General features: G+C 40.8%; 1 pseudogene; it reads left to right on the top strand.

Annotated features, from left to right (window-relative positions):
• The first annotated feature begins 11,128 nt into the window (after positions 1 to 11,128).
• LOC116098264 lies at positions 11,129 to 12,207 on the top strand (annotated as a pseudogene).
• Positions 12,208 to 12,407: the final 200 nt, after the last annotated feature.

Here is a 12,407-nt window from a genome sequence, read left to right on the forward strand (position 1 = left end):
TTGCTGTGTACAACATAATGGTCTTAAGATCTTGCTTCTCCTATCTCAGCCTCTCTATTAGTAGTATTTTTTTGTTTCATGTTTTTACACTATACTATGGTTTTCAGAACAGCTTACATATTTTAAAAGTATTTATATACCCCCCAAAATATAGACAATTAAATTGGGAGGGTGTTTGTAAGAGAACAGCAAAGAATAAGACTGAATGCTTTGCTTGATGTTTGTAACTCTTGTATCAAGTTACCACAGTAAGAGCCAAGATTTTAAGTTCTACTAAATATAAAACAAAGAAAAACACTTTACATATTTATGTTCATTTAAGAAACTATTAGTAGTGATGTATTATTTTGAAATATACAGTTAATACGTTTGGAGTTATTTTAAAATTTATATTGAGAAAACGTATGTATTTTCAGTATTGCCACAAGCATCTACATAAGACTGTTGAATTGATTGTTGTTTTATATCAAACAACTTTTATAGTACTAAGTTTTATTGTTATAATATTTTATAAATTTTAAAGAATATGACAAAAAGATATTATAGGTATTAAAGGGGGGTCTCTGGGAGGAGTTGGGGTACAAAAGGGAAACAAGAATGTGATTTAATTCTATTTACTTAAAATATGTTTTTAAATGTTAACAAATTCAGATAAATTGAAATCATGTAACTTTCCTCATTATAATGCAATAAAACTTAAAAAAAAAAAAAGATTTGAGCAACCACGATTGGTCACTAAGATCATTAAGAAAAGCCAGGAATATCAAATGGCTGAGAAGCACCTAAAGAAATGTTCAATATCCTTAGTCATCAGGGAAATGCAAATCATAACAACCCTGAGATTCCACCTCATCCCAGTCAGAATGGCTAAGATCAAAAACTCAGGTCACAGCAGATGCTGGCAAGGATGTGGAGAAAGAGGAACACTCCTCCACTGCTGGTGGGATTGCAAGCTGGTACAACCACTCTGGAAATCAATTTGGCAGTTCCTCAGAAAATTGGACATAGTACTACCAGAGGACTCAACTATACCACTTCTGGGCATATACCCAGAAGATGCTCCAACATGTAATAAAGACACGTGCTCCATTATGTTTATAGCAGCCTTATTTATAATAGCCAGAAGCTGGAAAGAACCCAGATGTTCCTCAATAGAGGAATGGATACAGAAAATGTAGTACATTTACACAATGGAATGCTATGCAGCTATTAAAAACAATGAATTCATGAAATTCTTAGGCAAATGGAAAGGACTAGAAAATATTGTCCTAAGTGAGGCAACCCAATCACAAAAGAACACACACAATATGCACTAACTGATAAGTAATTGGATATTAGCCCAGGAATACCCAAGATACAATTCATAGACCACATGAAGCTCAAGAAGAAGAAAGACCACAGTATGGATACTCTAGTCATTCTTTGAAGGGTGAACAAAATACCCCTGCAACGAGGAGATAGAGAGACAAAGTGTGGAGCAGAGACTGAAGGAAAGACCATCCAGACACTGCCCCACCTAGGGATCCATCACACATACAGACACCAAACCCAGACACTATTGTGGAAGCCAATAAGTGCTTCCTGACAGGAGCCTGATATCCTGAGAAGCTCTGACAGTGCCTGACAAATACAGAGGTGGATGCTCTTAGCCAACCTTTGGACCAGGCACAAGATTCCCAGTAGAGGAGCTAGAGAAAGGACCCAAGGAGCTGAAGGAGCTTGTAGACCCATAGGAAGAACCAACCAGTACCCCTAGAGCTCCCAGAGACTAAACCACTAATGAAAGAGTACACATGGACTCATGGCTCCAGCTACATATGTAGCAGAGGATGGCCTTGTTGGACATCAATGGGAGAAGAGGCCCTTGGTTCTGTGAAGGCTCGATGCCCCAGTGTAGGGGAATGACAGGGCCAGGAAGTGGGAGTGGGTGGGTGGGTGAGCAGGGGGAAGGGGGAGGGGATAGGGGGTTTTCGGAGAAGAAGCCAGGAAAGGGGATAAAATATGAAATGTAAATAAAGAAAATATCTAAGAAAAAAAGAAAAAAAAAAGAAAGAAAAGCCAGTTAGGATTATACTTGAATGAGCAATGTTCTAATCCTGGAACTCTCATGTTAGTGATGCCCATATCAAAATACCATATATATATATATATATATATATATATATATATATATATATATACACACATACATACATATATGTGTATATATATACATATATATTATATATATATAATATATTTATATATATTATATATATATATATAAAATATGTGGGTCTTCTATTATTTGGAGTCCAGCTCCCACAGCTTTTATACAATCATCATCATCTCTCCTATCTACTCAAACAGCAGGTGACCATTTCTAAAGGGTGTATGTTTGTGTGGCCATAGATAGAAGACACAGATACTAGTATAGAGAGCAGGAAGATTCTAAGAGCTCGAAGAGCTTGGGACAGAGTCAGACAGAATGACTTCATAATTTTCTTTCTCAATTGTAAGAATGGACTGGATCCTTACATAATAAAGGCATTTTTCAGCTATTTTTCAGGATACTTGTTTTCTTGATTGTCTTGGGTTTCCAACTTCTGGCCTGAAACATCTGCAAATTAGCATGGGGTTCACACCACTGTAGTGCTTAGAAATAGTTTCTAAGGTTAAATAGCCCATATTAATATCAAGCATGCATGCTTATCAGTCGCTGTTACACATGTTGCATGTGCACAAGATCACAGATGATTTACATCTGCAACAACACAGGCAAGAACGCTGGTGTGGAAAGAGGACCATTCCTTATAAGTATAGACAAGGTGATTTAATTAGTTCTATGAAACAGATATATTTTGAGTTATAATTTATAATTATAATCAGTAGTTTTGATTTTAATTTTAACAACTGTATCTGGATAAGTAAGAAAAATAACTTTTCTGAAACAGCTAATAATTGTAAGGTCAGCATTTATCACTGAATTTAATTTGCATTCTTGATGATATATATTAAAAATGTGAGCATATTAAAGACTATTAGGTAACACTTCAAAAATCAATCACCTTATTACAGCAAGTAGAATATAAAATAAATAAAAATTATAACTATAATAATGGAATTAGTAATTTTGGCAATATGATGGCTGGAAAAACATTTTTTTATCAAATGTCTATGATAACAAGAATTTTCATTATAACCTTGCTTATTTACATATTGCTATTTTAATACCTAGTATAGAAGATAAAAATTAAGTTCAATTGCCTTTGACTTGACAGCAAGTAACATAGGGAAAAGCATTTGCATACATTATTTTTTACATAATGAAAATACGTTTGCCCAAGTACAATAGCGGCTTGTTAGATGGATTACTGCCCTTTAATTTTAGACCTGTGTGGCATTCTATCTATTATTTTGTCTTGGACTCCTAGGAAAGAGGACTTCTTGGCCAAAGTTACAGTTTAGGGCATGTATGTCCTGAGAAATGACCACAATCCAAAACCAATACCTTCACGGTTGCCTTATACATTCATGTTCACTACAACTTATTATTCTTAACACGAATAGTCCATTTTATATTATCTTTCTGTGCATACCGTGTCTGTGTGTACATATTTGTATGTGTGTGGGAACATGTATGAGAGCAGGTGTACATGTGTATGTGCTGTGCATGTGGAGACCAGCTGCTGGTGTTAGATATCTTTGATCACTCTCAACCTTATATATTGAGTTAAGGTCTCTCACTTGAGCCCCTGGAGCTTACCAGTTCTGGCAAGCCTAAGACAGCTAGCTTGCTGTGGGGATTCCCTGTCTCCATATCTCAAGTGCTGGTTTTACAGGCTGGCCGCCATGCCTGTCTGGTGCTTATATGGGTGCTAGGAATCTGAACTCGAGTCCTCATACTTGTAGACAGACAACCTGCCCACCTCCAAAGCAGTTCCTTTTTTTACAGCTAAAGTTTGGTTGGTATCAATTCACTTTTCTATTTCCCTAGACACAGTGAATGGATTTGGGGTCTGCGGAACTTAGAATTCATCTCTACACACACCAACAGTGAACACAGTTTGTACTTGTCCTGGTTTTTGCAAAGCTCCCGTTGCCTGCTCTGCTGTTAACACTCCAGATCAACCAGTCTCTGTCTCTTGTCAGAGCCTCTTCTCCTTAATTCTCCATCTGCACTTCTGCCTTCTCTGTAATGTCAAAATGCTCCTTCTCTGTTTCCCAACTTTCCTGGGTGTGTTCTTTCCCTGGCACAAAGACTTCCTCACACGCTGAGTGGTCTCATTAAACCTCTTGCCTTGGCAGTGGGCAAGGTTGGATCAGCATGTAGATGCCAAAGTTGTCTTGGAGTAGAAAGACATTGGTTACTCTAGACTTCGGAAACTAAGTACTCTGAGCTTTAAAAAGAGAGGCAGCCCATGCGCGCGTTTCTTTTACATGAAAGTTGGCGGCAAGCATTGAGCGCAGCGTGTGGAAATTCCCACTATGTATGGGTCCTTATTCTGTTACTGGGACTACTCTGTACCATGGTTTGCAACTACACACATGCAGTATTATTTCTGAATAGACTTATACTTTTCTCTGAAGCAATATGTTCTTCCTTCATTCTAAACAAGCACATAATTTTTCTATGTTTTTGTGCTAGGTAATTTTTAGTGTTGTAATAAAAAAATAGAAGGTGGTAGCTGTCTCTGTTCGTCCTCTTTTTGATAAAAGCTGGAGCTGATTAGAATATGGAATGTATAAACACCTGGAGAGAGGGATTTTTGTTTTCCTCTTAGACTATGAGGTAGATGGGTGTTTACATCCTCAAGAGCATTGAGGATAATGCCCTTTAAAAATATCTATCTATCTATCTATCTATCTATCTATCTATCTATCTATCTATCTATTCTGTATACAGTGTTCTGCCTGCATATGTGCCTGCCTGCCAGAAGAGGGCACCAGATCCCATTATAGATGGTTGTGAGCCCCCATGTGGTTGCTGGGAATTGAACTCAGGTCATCTGGAAGAGCAGTCCGGCTCTCAAGCTCTGAGCCATCTCTTCAGCCCCACAATACCCTTCTTTAGAGATATGTCTTACAGATAGACCCAGGGCCTTCAGAGAGTCACAGCTTTATATGCTTAAGAGAATTAAGTTCGGGCATTAGAAACACACAGCTTGTTTGCCTCGCCTGTACAAGGTTGTGTCTTCCCTTACAAGCATGCCTAAATGTATTCTCAAATAGGACAACACAGTTGTTACTTTCAACAAACTTGTGGATATAAACATAGCATATTAGTAAAGAGAAAAAAAAGTGCATATAAAACTCAACAAACCAAGTGTCTTGGCACATGGTGACAGTTCCCACTAATGGCTGGGAGTTCATCTGTAAAGTTCAGGAGAATGACAGCTCATGGAGCTCATATCAGCTCCAGCTAAGCCTGTTAACTTCAGAATAGTTTTTGAATTGCTGGAAAATTGCAACAACAACAAAAAAGTAGTAATGGAGAGAGCCCCATGTACATACACTTCACCAAATCTCCCAGTTGCTCTTTTCCACTATTGCTCAGGAATACTTGTCAGAGTAAGAAACCTGTGCAGGCGCATTGCTATCTATTAAACCAGTGCAGGTGCATTGCTATCTATTAAACCTGTGCAGGTGCATTGCTGCCTATTAAACCCCGACTTCACTTTGATTTCTCCAGTTTTTCCTCTACTTCCTGTTCTTTTCTGGATACAGTCCAGGCACAACCTTGCACTTGGTTGTCACATCTCTCCAGGCTCTTCTGTGACAATGTCTTAGCTCTTCCTTAGTCCTGACAGCCCAAATTTGGAAAAAGTTCTCCTTGTGCATGTTTTCTGCTGGTTTTCACCAGGTTAGACTAATTTGGGGGAACAAATACCACTGAAGGAAGAGCCTTTCTCATTGAATAATGGCATGGTTCTTACACTGTCCTGTGTGTGTGTGTGTGTTGTGTGTGTGTGTGTGTGTGTGTGTGTGTGTGCGCGCGCGTGCATGCATATGCACGCACACTGGTTTAACTAGACTAGACATCTAGCAAACCCCAGGGATCCTCCCCTCCTCCCCCCCAGCCTCCTCAAGTGCTCAGGCTATAATTGCACGCTACTGAGCCTAGTTTTTCTGTGTGTTCTGGGAACACTGTCCAGCCCTATATCAACCATTGTCACACATTGTCACAAGCAGGTTAGAATTCATGTTGCTTTGCTTACCCTCATACACTAAATGGTTTATGTCACTGCTGCTTGAGAGATTTGTGGCTCTACTCAACTTAGCCCAGGAAACTTCCAAGGCTCTTGTGAATCTTCTAGGCTGGTAAATATTTTCATCAAGAGTCCTAACTTACCTTTTTGTATCTGTCACATGATCTCGGGACTGTTTAGATAAGGATCTATTGAGTACTTGAAGTCTATTGAAATCTGCTAGATGTCCTTGCTTTCTTCATTATTCAGGGCAAATGAAACCAGTTTTATTTGAATTCTCAGGAGGGAAAAAGCCAAGCTTTATTAACCCAAATTGTACTATGTATCAGGGGCTCAAGTATTATTCTTTCTTCCACTGTGGTTCCTAGGAAACAGAACTTTCGATCATAATAACATATCTAGACCAAGTTTTACTAGTGTGGAATAAATTTAGAGTTTGTGATAAGAACTAGAAGAAGGGAAGTGACCAAGGTTATTAAAACAATTATTGCTTACCTCATTCTCATCACAAGTCCCAGACCAGGTCACCATGCAGGCATTAATCAAAATGTTTCCTCCAGCTTAGCTGGAAATTTTGACCCGTGGATAATGATGGATGGTCTCTTCTTAGAGATTAGAAGGCTGTTCCCCAGAGAAGCTGAGCAGGGCAGAGAGTGCTCGCCAGGCTGAGCATCTTTTCAGCAGCAGGTGCACAGCTGCTCTGGCAGGGAGACACTGCCAGTCTTTGTCAGACTCACTCACTTTTAGGAAAGAGCTTGAGTGTGCTCACAAACGTCTCTCTCAGAAACCCAGGAACCCAGCGACTTGAACTGAACAGATGCTTATGTTAATATTATTTCATTTGTAAAAGATTAATTTTATTCTTTAATGATATGAATGAGGGTATGTGTACATGAGTTCAGGTGCCCAAGTAAGCACAAGAGGGCATCAGGGAATTAGAGGTAGTTGTGAGATGCCCATTATGGGTGGTGGGGACCAAATTTCTGCAAGAGTATTATGTGTTCTTAACTGCTGGGCCACTTTTCCATCCATCCATCCATCTATCTATCTATCTATCTATCTATCTATCTATCTATCTATCTATCTATCTATCTATGTATCTAACTATCTATCTATCTATCTATCTATGTATCTATCTATCTATCTATCTTTATTATTATTACTATTATTATTATTATTATTATTATTATTATTATTATTATTATTTTATTATCAGACATTTTCTACCAAAAAGAGATCCTTCGTGACATGGGTAAATGAATTAAAGAAGCCAGTTCTCAAAAGAAATACAAATATCCATAAAAATATGAAAGAAAGTTGTTGGCATCCTCAGCTATCAGGGAAATGCTCATCAAAACTACACTGAGACCCATTTCATCCTAGTCTAAATAGCCATCATCAAGAAAACAAATAAAAATAAGTATTACAAGAATGTGGAAAAAGAAGGACCATTATACTCTAGCAGTGGAAACAGAAACAGATGTAGCCTCTATGGAAATTAGTATGGGATTTCTTCAAAAAGCTAAAACTAATGGGCTAGGCTGTGGCTCAGTGGTAAAGTGTTCAGCACATGCTTCTAGCTTGAGGCACTAGGTTCAATCTGCAGTATTGCCAACAGCAGTAACAACAACAAAACCAACCAAACAAAAACTAAACAAAAGAAACTAATACAGAAAAACCTCAAATAAATAAATCGATGAAACAAAACCCAAACCAAAACCTAGCCAGGCTAAGTCTGGGCCTAGCTACATAAAGAGAAAATCTTAAGAACAGGGAGGAGCAACTGGAGAAGATCAGGTTAATGCTCTAGATAATGAATGTTAACATGGAGTGAAAATTCTGTGTTAGACAGAGTTAACTTGTACTAAGGGGTCTGCCAGGTACAATTGAGGTGGACTCCACAACACAAATATAAGATGAAAACACATGTTTAATTTTGTTCTTCAAGGAAGTGGAAGGAGCTGTCTGGTCCATGTTCAGGCATGAGATATATCTGTCCACATTATCGCCTGCATGCCAGGCATATGGGGAGATGAGCCTGGAATGTCATATCTCAGTAGTGACAGCAAGGACAGCTAGCTGTGTGACTTAGAGAACAAGATTCTGATCTGGTGGGATCTTGTGTTTCCTCTCACTAGCTTTGCTACTGTGGTGTTTGGGGATGAGTCTCTGAAACTAAGGACCAAAATGATTTGGCCAAGTTTCTATCTCTTCTTTTTTTTCCCATATACCTCTTTCCCTCTCTCCTTCCCTCTCACTCTGTATGTGTGTGCCTGCATGCATGTGTGTGCCTGTGTGTACTTGTGTGTGCTCATGTGTGAGACTCTAGAGGACAACTTCTGTGTCTTTCATTCCACCTTATTTCTTTTTGAGACTGAACCTCTGTCACATGGAACTCCCTCAGTCGGCTGGACTGGTTGGCCAGTGAGCACACCTGGGAATCTGTTTTCATCTCATCACGACAGGAATAGCAAGTGCACATGTGGCTTTTTAATGTGGCTTCTGGGGATTGAACTTAGGTCATCATGGCAGCAGGGCAAGTACATTACCTACAGAGCTTTCCCGCCAGCTCCTATAACCCAACGAAATGTTCTGAAGGAGCAAAACGAACAAGCTCCTCAGAGGAATGGGTGGGCTATTTAAGAAGGTGGAATGTGCACTTTAAATACATAGTTTATACTACTTCTAGGCAACTTTTACAAAATTATAAACTTTATAAATTGCAAAGCTCTCTTCATGCTTTGTCTTGTAATACTTTTAACAACAGCCGATCCATACCTGGTTAACCTATGTCACCAGGGGTGACTGGACAGCAGGGCAGGTTTACGGGCACGAAGAGAATTGGTAGGTGGTAATGCCAGAACTCAACAGTGTCTTCAAAGGTCACAGAGTGCTCTGTGTCACTGAACATTATCTAGTGGCCTTGGGAAGACCATCTGCAGGCTGTCTGGTGCTAGCACTCAATTGCTTACCATAGATCTATCTTCCTATCTTTTCTATCCTGTGGACTGATGACTTAAAATCCTTGAGATAACTTAGGTTGAAATCAAAGAAAAGAAAACTAGTGGCAAAGCCTCTAGGTCTGAGGAAGCAGGGCCATGGGTGGTCTTGCTAGGTCTGAGTAGGAAACATATTTAGCCACTATGATTGAAATATGTCACTCTGCTTAATAACTTACAAATCTGGCCTCCATCTTAAAAGAAAATTCTAAGACAGGCAAGGTCTTTCAGAATAGTCCAGCTGGCCTCAAAACCACACTGCCTTAGTCTTCTGGGTGCTGAGCCATCGAGCGTATGGCATCCTGCCCAGCCAGGATCTCATCCATCTCATAATACTAGCCTGTTTTTAGATCATGCCAGATAGGTAGCCTCAACTTGGTTAGAGAAATCCTAGATTGGCCACATTAGAACTGCTTAGAACCACAGTCTTAACCACTCAGAAAGAGAAATTGCCCCTAAGCTGGCTTTAATGTATGTGAGAAAGGAGGGTAGAAGTGGGGGGGGGGGACATTTGTACTATTCCTCTCTTCTCCATATTCCTTGACATTGTTAACCTTGTTCCCTCCCTAGGAACATTATTTCTTTGTGTATGATCTAGCTGGTCTACATGTATTTTCTATATGGAGTAAAAAGAGACTTTCCTGACCTTAACATCATCCATCTCTTCATCCATCCATTCATCATCCATTGACCCACCAATCCACTGCTAAGTGATTATGTAAAATCAATCATATTTAATTTCATCATACCATGAAGCATTCAATTAGAAAATCCCATACAAAATAGAGAGCTGTACTTGTTTGCATGTTCGGCAGAGCTAGAGACCACTTTGCTGATTGACTTTCCAAGGCCACTAGATTATGTTCCGTGACACAGAACACTCTGTGACCATGGAAGACACTGTTTAGACTCCTTTCCACAGCTTTCATGTCATTATGACATTCTTCTGGGGGTATTCAGAGCCCAGCAGAGGAGCTGGAGTTGAGCTTGATGTTCCAATGAATACCTTTTGCCCAGCTGAGACTCATCACCAACTGTGGTAGTTTGAATAAGAAGTGTCCTCCATAGGCTCAGGTATTTGAACACTTGTTCTCCAGTTGCTGGCAGTGTTTGGGGAGGTTTAGGAAGTACAACCTTGCTGGCAGAAATACATCACTAGTGGTGGGCTTTGAAATTCCATAGTTGTAGTCATAAGATTCTTCTGCATGGTGTAAAGATTAGCCTTGTATTTATTCAAATGCTGATTTTTCTGCCCCGTATCTGATTGTAACCCAGACACAGCATTGTGATCCTTATTTTAAGTATCTCCTGCCTGAATATTCTGTAAATATTGCCATTCATCCTCTGACTTGTCAATAAAAGCTGATCAGCCAATGGCTGAGCAGAAGAGAAAATAGAGTTGGATCCCTGATCCCAGCCAGGGGATGGGGAGGAGGAGAGAGAAGGAAGGGAGAATTTGCCACAAGGAAGGGGGTCCAGGAGCCACCCTGGGAATACACCTGGAACAGAGAGAGCCAGACTAAAACCAAAATGCAAGTATTTCAGGGATTTTGGCTGGGAGGTAGACAGATGAGCTTAGAGGAATAGAAAAGATTAATAACTGCTCAGCTACTGTGCCATAAAGCCTATTAAACAAATCTTGTAGTCTGTGTCTCATTTATTTAGGAGCTAGCTGGGATAGATAACTGATTATCACTCTTAAAAGTGTAGTAGAGCCCTTGGGGCTTACTTTGCCCGACCCCCCCTTCTCTGTGGAATCACTATAACTGCTGGGACCTGGGACACATACCCTGAAAATTGGAGGCCTTCAAGGTCCTCATCACTGCTCAGTACAGCGGGGCAGGTCCGCATGCTCTCTGTATCACCCCACTAACACTTTGGCCAAACCAACCGCACCCCTGAATTTCTCTGAAAATTTCCTTCCGGCAAGGTTCCAGCATTTGAGCATAATTCTGTATGTTTGAGAGCAATGCCATTGCCTATTGTCCTGCAGGAAAGTTCGCCAGAGGTGACAGCTCAGGTGGTGCAGTGGGTAAGCTTTGCTGACACTAGCTAGCACCTGGGTGTTCCCCACCTTGGGCATGATATGCATCACAACAAACAGGCCGCTGAAAATGCAAACGAGGTGGTGAAGGAATTCTGGGGCTGCTGGACACTCATTTGAAGACACGGACTTTTCTGGTGGGTGAGCGAGTGACCTGGCTGATATCACAGTTGTCTGCACCCTGTTGTGGCTCTATAAACTGGTCTTGGAGCCTTCTTTTCGCCAGGCCTTCCCCAATACCAACCGATGGTTCCTTACCTGCATTAACCAGCCCCAGTTCAGGGCCATCTTGGGGGATGTGAAGCTGTGTGAGAAGATGGCCCAGTTGAATGCTAAGAAGTTTGCAGAGAGCTGCCTAAAATGGATACCCCAAGGAAAGAAAAGAGTTCACGAGAAGAGACACAGAAGCCCCCGGCTGAGCAGAAAGAGAAAAAAAGGCAACTGCCCAGATCCTGAGGAAGAGATGGATGAGTGTGAGCAGGCATTGGCTGCTGAGCCCAAGGCCAAGGACCCTTTTGCTCGCCTGCCCAAGAGTACCTTTGTGTTGGATGAGTTTAAGCGTAAGTTCTCTAATGAGAACACTCTGAGCTGCCATATTTTTGGGAGCACTTTGATAAGGATGGCTGGTCCCTGTGGTATTCTGAGTACTGCTTCCCTGAAGAGCTCACCCAGACCTTCATGAGTTGCAACCTCATCACCGGAATGTTCCAGCAATTGGACAAACTGAGGAAGAATGCCTTTGCTAGTGTTATCTTCTTTGGAACCAACAGCAGCAGCTCCATTTCTGGTGTTTGGGTCTTCCGAGGCCAAGAGCTTGCCTTTCCGCTGAGTCCAGATTGTCGGGTGGACTGAGTCATAGACATGGTGGAAACTGGATCCTGGTAGTGAGGGGAAGCAATTTGAGAGTACTTTTTCCTGGGAGGGGGCCTTCCAGCACGTGGGCAAAGCTGTCAATCAAGGCAAGATCTTCAAGTGAACCTGTCTCGCCAGTTGCCTAGCTGCCTGCATCTACCCTTCCAGGGACAAGGGGGTCATTAAAGGAAACTGAACACTGAAAAAAAAACTGCAGTAGCACATATTCTTTCAAGTCTTTCACTTCTCTCTCTGTTTTTTGCTTGTGGTTAAAGATGTGATCTCTCAGGTTCTTGATTCTGCCACCGTGCCTGTGATTTCCCG

Source organism: Mastomys coucha, unplaced genomic scaffold (assembly GCF_008632895.1).
Source record: "Mastomys coucha isolate ucsf_1 unplaced genomic scaffold, UCSF_Mcou_1 pScaffold20, whole genome shotgun sequence".
NCBI classification, from domain to species: Eukaryota; Metazoa; Chordata; class Mammalia; order Rodentia; family Muridae; genus Mastomys; species Mastomys coucha.